Source organism: Theropithecus gelada, chromosome 7a, assembly GCF_003255815.1.
Source record: "Theropithecus gelada isolate Dixy chromosome 7a, Tgel_1.0, whole genome shotgun sequence".
Taxonomy (NCBI): Eukaryota; Metazoa; Chordata; class Mammalia; order Primates; family Cercopithecidae; genus Theropithecus; species Theropithecus gelada.
In genome coordinates, this window is record NC_037674.1 from 54,705,907 (window position 1) to 54,719,575 (window position 13,669).

The 13,669-nt window shown below is 46.4% G+C and overlaps 1 pseudogene; it reads right to left on the bottom strand.

The window, feature by feature from the left end:
• Positions 1-8,667: 8,667 nt before the first annotated feature.
• LOC112627653 lies at positions 8,668-9,437 on the bottom strand (annotated as a pseudogene).
• Between the last annotated feature and the right edge of the window lie 4,232 nt (positions 9,438-13,669).

Consider the following 13,669-nt stretch of genomic DNA (forward strand, 5'->3'; position numbering starts at 1 on the left):
AGGCCGGTGTCCAGGCACCTGTGGCTCCAGGCAGAAGGCTGAGTGCAGAGCCAGGCCTGGGCGGATGTTCCACAGGGGCTGCAGGAGCTGACAGCCCTGGCCACCCAGCCCGTGGCCTTCCATTCCCCTTCACCGTGGCTGACCCTTCATCCACCATCCTTCCAGGAGCCAGGCTTGGGCCCAAACTGACTTTTGCCTGCCCCTAGTCTCCCTCGTGTTCTTGGCTGAGCGTGATGGTCTTGTCCATTTCCTTGATTATCCTCAATCAGAGGTTTATAGAGCCACTTGGGGGACATCACATCTCCTGTCTACCAGGTCCTCACCAGAGACAGGACTGCCTTGGCCTGGGCCTGGGATACTCAGGGGTCACACTCGCCTGTTGGGACCTAGCTTCAGCGGCTTCAGTCTGGGCAATGGCCTGATGGGCGGCTGCCCCTTCTCCTCTGCTTTGGGGAGGCAGGAGAGGAAGGTCAGGCAGGAGATCTGCTTCCTGCCCACCTGAGGCTGGTTGGAAGCAGGACACCCACCTGTGCCTGTCTCACCTTGCTGCAGGTGCGTCAGAGGCTGAATCCCTCTCCTGATCTCCTGCAGGTGCAGATTCCAGGTTTACAGTAGGTGTTGGAGTGAGCTCCAGAGCTCTCCTGGCCCTAGGAAACCCTGGGCTCCATGAAGCCTTGGCCTAGCCAGATTGTTTCCCACACTGTCACTCCCCACTGTCACCTCCCCAAACATGGGGCTGCATGCTGTGTGCCCTGGGTGGGACATTGGAAGGAGTTCCACCTTCCAGGTTTGGATCACAGTAAAGCCTCTGCCATGGGCATGTGCTGGCCGAGACAGACGGGGTTGAACCAGCCCTATCACGTTGGCCTTGGGCAAGTCACCTGTGCCTTGCGTCCCTTTCCCCAGCAGCCAGAAGGGGATAATAGCACCTATTTCACCCATAGCCAGCGCTCACTTGTTAACAGTAACTGAGTCCCAGAGAAGGTGCAGGCAGAGCCATCGAGGCAGCACTGCAGCTGGACCTGGTCTGAGTCCCAGCTCCTGGCTGTGAGATGTGTCTCTCCCTCTGTTTATTCATCTGAAGGACAGGGCTGTGCTGTTCTGGGGTCACTGTGACAATGCAGCTGGCCTGTGTGAGTTGGTGGTGGCCTCCTGAGGTGGTTTGAGGTGGGCTGGAGGTGTGTCTTGAATGTCCCCTCACCCCCACGGGGAAGACCCACTTAGGGAAGACTCATGTGTCTGTATGGAAGAACCCACGTTCCCCACCTCTCAGCTGTCCTCTGTCCCTTCCCAGCCCCCCCTCTGCTGTTCTGTAGGCTCTGGCAGTTGTCATCCAGCTTGGTGGCCATCTGGCTGGTCCACTCTTCCAGGTGGACCCTCTCTCCTCACGTGGTGCAGGTACCATTGCACCACCTCCAGACAAGCCACACTAGCCCCAGGGCCTCCTTTCTCTGGTACCCAGCCCCTGCCACTAGGTATGTGCCCCCTCCCTAAAGCCCGCTGTGTTCACCAGCTGTGTTTGAACTCTGTCTCTGTGCAAGGCCTCATGCAAAGCCTGAAACAGCCTGGCTTGTAGAGGGCCAGGAGACCAAAGCTTGAAGACAGAGTGATGGTCTCCCAGAGCCCACTTAGCCTGAGTCCCAGGGTTGCGTCCATGCTGGTCCTGGCTCCAGTGGGCCAATTCTCTCCCATGACATCTGTAAGGGCTCCTGTGGTGATGGAGGTGGCTGGAGAGAACAGGCTGCCATAACCCTCCCTCCCTGAGAAGTCCCAGTGGGGAACGTTTTAGGCATCAGGGCATCCTGGGGGGCATCTTCCAGGGACCCCTCCTACACCCTGCCCTGCCCTGGCTCTCTAGTCAGAAATTGCATTTCCTTGGACAGCGGGGCTGACCCAGGACAAATGCATCTATTAGGCTGGTCTTCAGGGTGCTGGGGTGGGGGCAGGGGCGCTTCATGGATAGGAAGGAGAGGCCTGTGTGTTCCAGAAGTACAGAGGAACCTGGTGCCAGCCACAGTCAACCCTGATGTGATGATCTTTCTACCCACCCTCTTTGATGTCTTGGTGCTGGCTGCTGTCCTTGGCCAGGTAAGCTCATGGTCTGCGCTCCTGAGGTCCCCTCACTGGGCCTGCCCACTGCCTGCAGGTAGGGGAGCCTACGGGCCAGGACTGTCCTTGGCTTCCCCCTTCCAGATCGTGGGTTCAAAGACCATTCCTGGGTTCCACCACCACCAAGCCTCAACGGTGTCCTGATGGGCACAGGAGCTGCTGGGGCTTTCTAGGTTAAGACCCTTGCCTATCCCGGTGTTCCCCCCCTGCAGTAGGGGGGCTGCAGGGGTCAGCCTCAGTCTCTGCCCTGGGAGCTTGCCTTACCTTGCCCCAGCAGCCCCACAATGCCCTGGAAGACCCCCCACACCCAGTGGCTCTGACCCACTGTAGAGCAGCCAGGGCCCCCGTTGCTCATACCCTCTGGCCTGAGGCTGACTGGCATTGTGGCTGGGTTTGGGGGTCAGGGTTGGGGGTGGGCCTTACCCTCAGCAGCTCCCAATCCCACTCTGACCCCTTTTCAATCTTCCTCCTCTTGTGGGCTCTACCCTGGGACCCTCCCAGCTCCTCACACCGGATGACTTTCTAAATATCCAGAAATCACTTTTTAAAATACCAGCTTCGGGGCTAGGAGTGCCTAGAGCAGACCAAGAAGGCTATGGCCAGGCAGGGCTCTGCCTCCCAGATTTCTGAGAAGGCAGAATCTGGGCCCAGAAGTTGCTGTGGGACCAGAGAGCTGGTGCTAGAAGCATCTGGGCGGGCTCCGTGAGGAGGGGAGGCAGGTTTCAGATCTGGGCATGCAGAGGCAGTGAGCCCGGGGGAGGAGGCAGGTGGACAGATGGAGGGGGCCTGCAGAAGGAAGGAGGTACTGACTGAGGTCTGGGATGACCATCTCTACCAAGAGGCCCTCTGCCTCCCCCAGGATGTGCAGACCCTGGCGCACACAGTCCCACATGAGAGCCTGGGCTGGCACCGCCCTGAAGAAGGTGGCACCCACTCTCGTGGTCAGTGGATGCAGCCTGGTGGGAGGATCATCCCACTTCAGGGGGCTGGGCAGCCTGAGTGGCCTAAGGGAGGTCATCTCTTCCAGCCTCCTGCCCTCAACCCCAGAACCCAGGTCTGAGCCCTGGGCCACCCAGGGCCACCCTGGACCCACCAGAATTCCTCCACCACCACTTGATCAAAGTTTTGTAGAGGTCTGAGGACAAGAGTCAGTTGGGGGATCAGGAGAGGATGAAGAGGGTCACAGCTCTACCCAAGTCTTTTCCAGTCATCCCCCATCTTCCCGAGGCCTCTTCCCCGACCCCCCTGCTTCATCCCGCCACTTCACCCATCTCATCAGCTGCCCCTGAGGTGCCCAGAAGTCAGGGCTGGTTTTGTCCTCCAAAGCCTTGGTGTAGTGCTGGCCCAGGATCTGTAGCCAAACTTCATACAGCACCAGCTCCGCCTTCTCCTCTAGAGAGATGGGGTAGAGGTGGCATCAGCCTGCTCTCCCTCTCCTGGAAGCCCTGGGATGGGACGCGCACCCAAGCTCTAATGCTCCATCCGGGGGTCAGCTGCTGCTGGTCTAAAAACAAGATTTCTTGCTGCCTGTTTTTGTGTGACGCATGAGCTAAGAATGGCTTTTACATGTTTAAATGGTTGAAAACATGGAAAGTAGAATTGTATCTTGTGACACATGAGAAGTACGTGACATGCAAACTTCCACGTCCATAAAGAAAGGTTTCCGGGAACGTGGCCATGCTCATTTGTTGACATGTTGTCTAGGGCTGCTTTCTTGCTGCAGGGGAGGGTTTGAGTATGTAGTGACGGAGACTCAGTGGCCTGCAGAGCCTTAAAGAGCTTCCATCTGGCCCTTTACAGAAAACGCTTGCTACTCCCTGCACTGATCCATCTAATGGAATACGCTGCTCACCCGAGAGTTGATCCTAGTAGGAAATGTTGCTGACCATTTAACAGATGCTGCTTTTATGTTTTATTTTGTCGCTTCTCTGGTGGGAGACATGTAAGAAAATTAACTCCCTGGGAGGAGGTCATGGTGGGGCTTGTGGCCATCAATGGTGAAGCCTCTTTAAGAAGATGTGTGGGGAGCTCTACCGTCTGCTGAGGGGGTTGTGATGGGCCCTCTGTGTTGAGGAATGAAGAGGGAACACTGCCTGTCTGCTGGGAACTGGCTTTCTGGGAAGCAGAAGAGATGGTAGTTTGGGTCTGTGTAGGAAGAGGCCCAAACCAATCTGGTCTCTGGGGCGGGTGGCAGGGAGAGTAGCTGTGTAGGAGTGGGTGCGAGGGCAGAGCCCGAAGGAGGGCACCCCTGACCACACTCCCAGGAGGTTGCGGTGGTGGGGGTGGGGCAGCACTGTAGGAGGACCAGTGCCTTCTGTGGCTTTGGGGTCCTTGGAGAGCAGCTGTGGGCTGTGCATACCTGGAGGGGACTGATTTGACCGAGCACTCTCCTAACTTGGGTGTGGACCAGCTCTCCCTGTTAGGATGGCACGAGCTTGCAGAAGTCATCCTATCAGGAGGCCCCAAGAGGAGATATGGGTTTCTTGCAGCCCCTGCACTGGGGCAGAGCTGAGGGTTTTTGCCTCTGACTTGGTGGGACAGATCTTGTCATGCATATGAGAACTCAGTGAGGTCCTGGGCAATCAGGGACGTGACGGGACCCTCTCATCCCTCTGATCTTGACTGCTTGTCGCCTATGTCCAGCTCCTTGCTGAAACTCTATGCCCCATTCCTCTCTGTGGCCCCAACACATGAGTGAGTATTGTCTGAAGAAAATTCTGCCCATTCTCTAGAAGGGGAACACCGAGGTTTAGAGAGGGGAAGAGCCTGATGGCCCAGAGACACACAGGGATCACAGCCCTAGTAAAAACACAAAAATTAGCTGGTGCACATGCCTATAATTCCAGCTACTAGGGGCGCTGAGGCACAATAATTACTTGAACCCAGGAAACAGAGGTTGCGTGAGCCATGATCTCACCACTGCACTCCAGCCTGTGCAACAGAGACACTCCACCTTGTCTCAAAAAAATAGTTAAAACCCCTTTGTCCAGTGTAACCTTTTTCAAAATATATACTCAAACGTAGAAAAGTCTAGAAATGTCACCAATGGTAATTTCAGGAAAGAATTCTAAGGTGACTTGTTTTGGTTATCTGCATTTTTTTTTCTTTTATTTTTTGGACATAGGGTCTTGCTCTGTCACCCAGGCTGGAGTGCAGTGACCCGATCAGGGATCACTGCAGCCTTGACCTCACAGGCTTAAGCCATGCTCCCACCTCAGTCTCCTGAGCAGCTGGGGTTACAGGCACATGCCACCACACCTGGCTAATTTTGGATTTTTGGATTTTTTGCAGAGATGGGGTTTTGCCGTGTTGCTCAAGCTGGTCTTAAGTGATTCACCCACCTCGGCCTCCCAGAGTGCTGGGATTACAAGTGTGAGCCGTGTGTGCCAGGCCTATTTTCTATAATGACCGTGACCATGGATTTCATGTGCCAATATTTTTCTAACAATAATATTTACAAAGCATACTATGAAAAATATTCAGAGAAAAAGAAGAATACAAAATTGTAAAAATCATATATAACTAGTTTTTTGTTGTTGTTGTTGTTAAAGGAAGAAAGAAACAAAGTAGATTGTCCAGGAAGATAGTTACTTCCACTTTGTATTTCTCTGGTGAACTCATTAGGAACTCTAAAAAGTTCCAGGAGTAGAATCACGGGGTCAGAGTACCCTGGCTTTAACTTCTGGTTCAGAGAATCCTAACAACTTACATTGTCACCAGCAAGTTCTTTGACTACCTGAGCAAATCTCACCTTAAATCAATTCTCACCTGACATTAGCTGCTCAGCTTTCCGCTGATACGTTGATTCCAGGAGACTCCTTGAGTTCTGCGTGTTCAGCTGGCCTCCGGTGGCCCCATTATTATTTTCTGCCAGGTAAAAGTCAGTCACCTGCACACAGATCTCATCACTCACGATATGCTGCAGCTGGAATCAAACAAAAGCAAGCTGTTAGTGAACACACAAAACATTTCTCCATTATACAGTCAACTCAGAAAAGATTTTAATTTCTTTTGCTAGCAATTTTAGAAATTAATCATACAAACCACTGTATCATTTTCTTGGAGAATAATCAAGCCAAGATTTTCAACCATCTCAGTGGTCCATTGTAAAATTTTCATATCTATTTAAAATCAAAACCAGAGAGAATTTAGGTTAACGTACTTTTGTTGTTGTTTTTTGAGACAGAGTCTCACTCAGTCACCAGGTTGGAGTGCAGTGGCTTGATCTTCACTCACTGCAACCTCTGAATCCTTGGTTCAAGTGATTCTCCTGCTTCAGCCTCCTGAGTAGCTGGAATTACGGGCACGCACCACCACCCTCAGCTAATTTTTGTATTTTTAGTAGAAACGGGGTTTCACCATGCTTGCCAGAATGGTCTCTATCTCCTGACCTCGTGATCTGCCTGCCTCGGCCTCCCAAAGTGCTGGAATTACAGATGTGAGCCACAGAGCCTGGCCTAAGGTACTGTTTATTTAAAATTCTAAGGATCTTTAGATAATTTTCCATGGATCATATTTTTATTACAGTTTAAAATCATTTATAATTTGCTTTCACACATGTTCTCCCTCATTTGATCCTCACAACTGCCCTGGGAAGCAAGTTGGAGACAGAGTAGGGGACTGTTAGGAGACAGATTTACACAATGCATAAGAAAGCTCACTGTGAGCTGGGTGAGGAAGGGAGCCTTGGAGAATCATGAATGCAGTATCTATGTCTATATCCCCAGCCCAACTACAACGCCTGAAATTCATTAGGTATTTAAGAAATAGCTGCTGAATTATTGCCTAGTGGTTCTCAGTTGAAGAAGCACACTTGGGACTAACAGTCAAGCTTCCTGACTCCTAGCCCAATACTTTTACAAACACACCACCTATTTTTCTATATATGATAGAAAGTATAGTGCTTAAGTTGTACATAATGTTAACTCACTTTCAATACAGGTCAATAATGATTAACTGTCAGTAGCTTTTGTGACAAACTTAGTAAACTAGAAAGTTGAACCTTTCAGTGTTCCCATTCTCATGTCATATGCTATTTCTGTTTTGAAATAAAAATCCTTCCAAATGAAACTTTATCCATCAAAATGACAGAGAAGTGAAAATAGATACAAGAAGAAAGCAAAGCATTAATTTCAACATCGATTTGTCTATTTTGTTTTAAAAGTATAACCACCAAGCCATTCTATTTTTAGGAAGATACATTCTTTTTGAAGTGTTAGAAACCATGATGACTGTTCTTAACTTTATGTCCTAAATGACCAGTATGTGTATTAGTAGATAACTGGACACACTCAGAAGGGTGACTGAGTGTGGCAGAAAGGGCAGTATGTCCAGCAACTGCAGATGAATAAGTGACAATTAGTCCAGATAATGGATTCTGATACAACCATTCAACTATTGCTTATGAGTACTTGATAACACAGGGAAAAGCTTAAGATACAGTATTTTAGAGAGAAAAAAAGGAAAGATGGAAAAAAAAATAGATGGAAAGCATGACTTCAGTCATGCATAAAGATGCTTCCACTTTGTCCTTTTTGTTTGTTTGTTTGTTTGCTTGCTTTTGAGACAGGGTCTCTCTCTTTCTCCCAGGATGGAGTGCAGTGGCATCATGATCTCAGCTCATTGCAGCCTCTACTTCCTGGGCTCAAGCAATACTCCCATCTCAGCCTCCTAAGTACCTGGGACTACAGGTATGTGCCACCATGCCCAGCTAACTTTTTGTATTATTAGTAGAGATGGGGTTTTGCCATGTTACTCAGTCTGGTCTCAAACTCCTGAACTCAAGTGATCTGCCTGCTTCGGCCTCCTAAAGTGCTGGGATTATAGACATGAGCCACCACCTCTACTTTATACTTTCTTGTTGAAGTAGACTGTATTACTGATGCCCCACCCACACCCTTTTTTTGGATATCTGGCCCCTCCTTGAGTCTCTGGAAAGGGCAGCACTACAAATCCAGGGACAACTAGGGAACTCTCACCCCCACTGCTAGGCAGATCAGATTCTCTCTCCTGCTCATTGGAAATGACACAGAGAGTTTTCAATAGGTTTTTTTGCAGAGGAGCATCTGTATGGAAAGGTCCAGTAACACTGGGACCAGGAGTACTTCCAGGGCAAGCCAAAGCCTCAGAGGCTGGAGGAGCCTGGAGCACATGCCGAATGTTCATCCGCAGAGCAGAGCACAAGCATGGAGCAGAAGTCCAGAGTGAAGGCCTGCAGGAGAGGAAAATCACCTCCCAGCCCAGGCAGGCCTTCCATGGTGTGGTCATATTTTGAGTTTTGTACTTAGATGTCTATGAGGTTGCCTGTTGTATTCTTAATACAAATCCCCCTTAAGCCAGCCTAGAATAGGTTAAGATAAATGTAATGACTTGACTTGGCTGGAGTGCAGTGGTGTGATCACAGCTCACTGTAGCCTCAACTTCCTGGGCTCAGGTGATTCACTTCTGCCTCCCGAGTAGCTGGGACTACAGGCATGAGCCAATTTGCCAAGCTAATTTTTTGTATTTTTCTCATAAAAATATTTTTCAGAAGAAATCTTACATATAATACATTAAATATCACTGATTGCTTTTTCTTCGTCTTTTTTTCTGTGAATGTGTAGGTGTTTGAGTCTCTTGTATTTCTTCTTTTACACAGGATATGGGCTGTTTGGAACCTATTTCATTATTTTCATCATCATCATTCATTTCAGCCACTTCAGACTTTTGTCTCTTTAAAAATGTTGATGTACAAACCAATGTGGGGCCGTAGATATCCACTGTCTTCTCAGGAGTGTCAGAAGTGCCTAAAACCTTTTTCTTCTTCTTACATAAAACCTGGGCTTTTGTAGACATCTGACAATTCATTTTTGAAATACTTTCCATTTTTTTGTAAAATCAAAGAAGGAAAATCATAATCAATTCATTTTTAAGCTAGTTTCTTCCTGAGTAATCCTTCTTTCTTTTTAAATCGCTCCTCCTTCTGTAGCTTTTGTGTAAGTGCCGATTCTGATTATACATTTCACTGATGGATATGATGGCTGCTTAAATGGAATATTCCAGTCTTGAAAGAGTTCTTTCAGTACTTTTTCAGGTGGCATAAAATGACTCTCCAAGAGTCTTTCACCAAACAGGTAGTTGTTCATTGTTTCAGCAACTATCTTGGCAAAATCCTCAGACTTAAACTCCACAAATGCATAGCCCTTGCTATTTCCAGGTCTTTTATTTCTGGATAGTCTGAACCTTGTAACAGTGCCTTGTAACTGGGAGAAATAGGAAAGGATCTGGGTTTCCTTCAGTAGGTTAGGTAGGTGGCGCACATAGACTACTCCAGAAGAAAGTTGTTCTTGTTTTTGTGTTTTCTTTTGTTTGTTTCTGAGATGGAGTTTCACTCCTGTTGCCCAGGCTGGAGTGCGATGGCACGATCTTGACTCACCGCAACGTCTACCTCCTGGATTCAAGCGATTCTCCTGCCTTAGCCTCCTGAGTAGCTGAGATTACAGGCATGCACCACCACACCTGGCTAATTTTTGTATTTTTTGTAGAGACAAGATTTCTCCCTGTTGGTCAGGCTGATCTAGAACTCCTGGACCCAAGTGATCTGCCTGCCTTGGACTCCCAAAGTGCTGCAATTAGAGGCATGAGCCACTGGACCCAGCCCAGCCTTGACTTTGAAATATATGTTGTACAGCCAGTCAGCAGTGAACTCTGGGGGAACACCAAAGATGATGAAAATGAGAGAAGAGATACCTCCAATTAAAGGAGTTAAAACGAGATACCTGAACTTATGTGTTAAAAAGTCACAGCAGGTTGGGCACAGTGGCTCATGCCTGTAGACACAGCACTTTGGGAGGCTGAAGTGGGTGAACTGCTTGAGCCTAGAAGTTTGAGACCACCCTGGGCAACATGGCAAAACCCCATCTGTACACGAAATAAAATAAATTAGCCGAACGCGGTGGCGCCTGTGGTCCCAGCTACTTGGGAGGCTAAGGTGGGAGGTGGAGGCTGCAGTGAGCTGAGATCCACCACTCCACTGCAGCTTGTATGACAGAGTGATACCCTGTCTTAAAAAAAAAAAATCACTGTTTTGTGGTTTTCTGGGTGAAACCTTTGTTTCCATAAAAAAGGGGGGTTGAGACAGTATGTATTACTAATTCAAAATCATAACGAGATGCTTAAAGTAAATAATTGTATTGATTGCTTCAAAAACCAACCTCAGGATTATTGAACATTAGTTTTATTGGATTTTTCTTTAAGCTGGACTGGTTCACTCAGGTCTGTCACTTCCAAGCCCATGTTTTCCTACTTTGTAACCCTATTTGGAAGGAAAACTGCAGCTAAGATTATGATCCATCCTGAGATGAAAAGTTTCACACATATACACCACGCATACCCCCACCACAGTATGATGACACAGTGACCCAACCTTAGGCTAATGGTACCTCTGCCAGCAAATGCATTATTTTCTTTATTCTAATTTTTTTCCTTCATTTCTTATAACAGCAGCAAATGCATTTAACCATTTATTGAGATTCTCAACAGCTGCCATTTGGTTTGTAGAGCAAATTGTTTACAAAGTAACTTTCTTCCATTTTTGCTATTTTGATGAAAATTATGTTCTTCAGTTTTAAAGCCCCGTCCCTCTCCCAAAGAAAGATTAATAACTAACTACGAAGTAATGATTATTTAGGAAAAGAACAAAAGCAAAAACAGCTTTTAAACACTTCTGGAACATAGGTAAGCTTCCAAAGTCAAGACCTTCTGGGCCCAGTGGAGGTGCTAGGCTGCCTCAGGACATCATCAGCACTTCCCCATCCACAACATCCTCAACAGCTGGGAGCCAACTGGGAGCCAACACCCTGTCAGTGGAGACAGGGCACTCTAGAAAGCTGAGAGATTCCCTGGTCCAGTCTGGGGGAGGAAAAAATATGCAGTGCAGCATAGATGGTTTCGCTTGTCCACTCAGACACATGCTTATACTTATTAGATGGATGTATCAGATGCTTCAAAAGTCCTGATGTGTAGTAGCACAAAAGTTGCTTGTAAAAAAAGTTGGAAAATGATGAAAATTTCTGCAGCAGTTCAGGCTCCTGAGGACAAAGCTGGTTCTGCTAAGTAGTTATTTTGACATGCACAGCAGCTTTCCCTAGAAGTCCTGTGTTCCGAGGGTTTCATTTAGACCACAGGAAGTTGAAATTAAAGTTTAAAAGATTCTCTGCTGACAAAATGTGCTATATCCATCGGTGGACTTCTACTCAGTAATGAAAGGAACAAACTACCAAAACCTGTCATATGTCATGGACCAATCTCAAAAACATTAGCTAAGTAAAAAAGCCAAACATGAGAACATATATTGTATAATTCCACTGATTTGAAATGTCCAAAAAGGCAAGTTGATGGAGACCGAAATGGTCTGATTTACTTCAAGAGGTAGGGATTCAAGCTCTCTAGAGTACATGTGATACATACATGAGAAAAAATAAGGAAAGAAATTTAAATGTAAATAAATGAAACTAATACTTCTCCCTGATTATAAAGAAAATCACTTTCTTTTTGTAATAATTTGGAAAACAAAATATAAAGAAAAGCCTTTACTTTTGCCACTCAAAACATTCTGGTTTGTTACTTTTTATACTTCTTTATGCATTTGAACATTTTAAAAAGTAGAATCATAATATATAGTCTTTTGTCACTATGTTTTGGGCATATTTCTATGGCAGCAAATATATCCTTGGCATCATCCTTTTAAAAAGCTTGAAGTATATTAAGTTAATCATTACCACCCCAGAAGTAAATTTTGTTATATATATATTTTAATGGACACAAGCAAGCATTTTTGGGCTGAATTCATAGAAGTAGAATTTCTGGAGGAAAATAACATAAAACACTTTTAAGATTTTTCATAGAAATTTTCAAATTATCCTGCAGAAAAATTGGTTCAGAGTTTATACTCCCAAAGTGGCAGAGCTCCAGTGTCCCCCTTCCATTTGTCCACTTTACTGGTATTTAAGGAGAAAATCTTACTGTTTTCATTACATTTCTTTGGTTTCTAGTGCTTTTGAATTTTTTTTTTTTTTTTTTTTTTTTTTTTTTTGGTGGAGTCTTGCCCTATCACCCAGGCTGGAGTGGAACAGTGCGATCTCGGCTCACTGCAACCTCCGTCTCCTGGGTTCAAGCAATTCTGCTGCCTTAGCTTCCCAAGGAGCTGGGAGTACAGGTGCCCGCCACCATGCCTGGCTAATTTTTGTATTTTTTAGTAGAGATGAGGTTTCACCATGTTGGTCAGGCCGGTCTTGAACTCCTGACCTCAGGTGTTCCACCCACCTTGGCCTCCTAGAGTGCTAGGATTAGAGGCGTGAGCCATAGCACCCAGCCTTTAATCTTTTTTATATGCTTTTTGGCCATTTTTATTCTTGTGGGAAGTGCCTGTTTCTCCATTGCCTATTTTCTGGCCAACCTCCAAAGTCACATTTCACTTAAATTTTATCCTGCTGGTTGAAAGCATTTTAACATAAACAGGAGCAGGATAGACTGTAATTATCTAGATCTTACTCTGTCACCCAGACTGGAGTGCAGTGGCATGATCATAGCTACCACAGCCTTGTACTCCTGAGCTGAAGTGATTTTCTTACCTCAGCCTCCCAAGTAGCTAGGACTACAGGTGTGTGCCACCCTGCCCAGCTAACTTTTAGAAATTTTTGTAGAGATGTGAATTCACTATGCTGCCCAGGCTGGTCTTGAACTCCTGACATAATGTGATCCTCCCACCTTGGTTTGCCAACGTGCTGGGATTACAGGTGTGAAGGACTGCTCCCAGCCAAGAGCTCATTTTGTTTGCTAGTGGAGTTCTTGGTATCTTCTTATGTTTGAGGCTTTGGTGCTAGTGCTGAAGTATTACACTCACCATCTGAGGTTTGCAGGACTTTTGTTTTAATATTGAACAGATGGAACTGTGCAGTTCTGTATCTTTGCAGGCATACAAAATGTGCCTACCAGGATTTTGCTTTATATCCATTGAAATCAAGAAGTAATACAATAAAACTTTGCCTGGCTTAGAGGCTTTGAAAGAATGGAGTATTTTGATTTAATTCTATTAACTTGGAAGTGTGAAGGTGAAAAGAATTCAAAACTTACATTTCTGGTTGAATGCAATTTGAAAATACAGCCAATCATTCCCCTTTTCTTCTGTAGTAAGTTTGGTCATTCTGATCTACTTGGTGTTTTATTGTAGAACTGCTAGTGTGCCTGAGACTTACATTGTGAATAGACTTTTTTAAAAACTTGAGAGGTAGGAGGGTGTAAATGGTATTGTATGAGATCAGGCTGGATGAGAACTGACACTTGTAAATATACTTTTTAGACTGAATCTCTGATTGCCATTTTTTTTCTTATTTAACTCATAAAAATAAAACACATTGGATGGAGGGTGGGAGTAGGAAGGAGATTTCTGTCTTTTAATTGCATGTAATTGTTTCGTATAAAGGCAGAATATATGGTATCCCTGGCTTTGGACCTACAGAAGGAAACACATTTTTCTACCTGCTGTATGTCAGAGGTTCTTGAACACCTGAAGGGATTACTG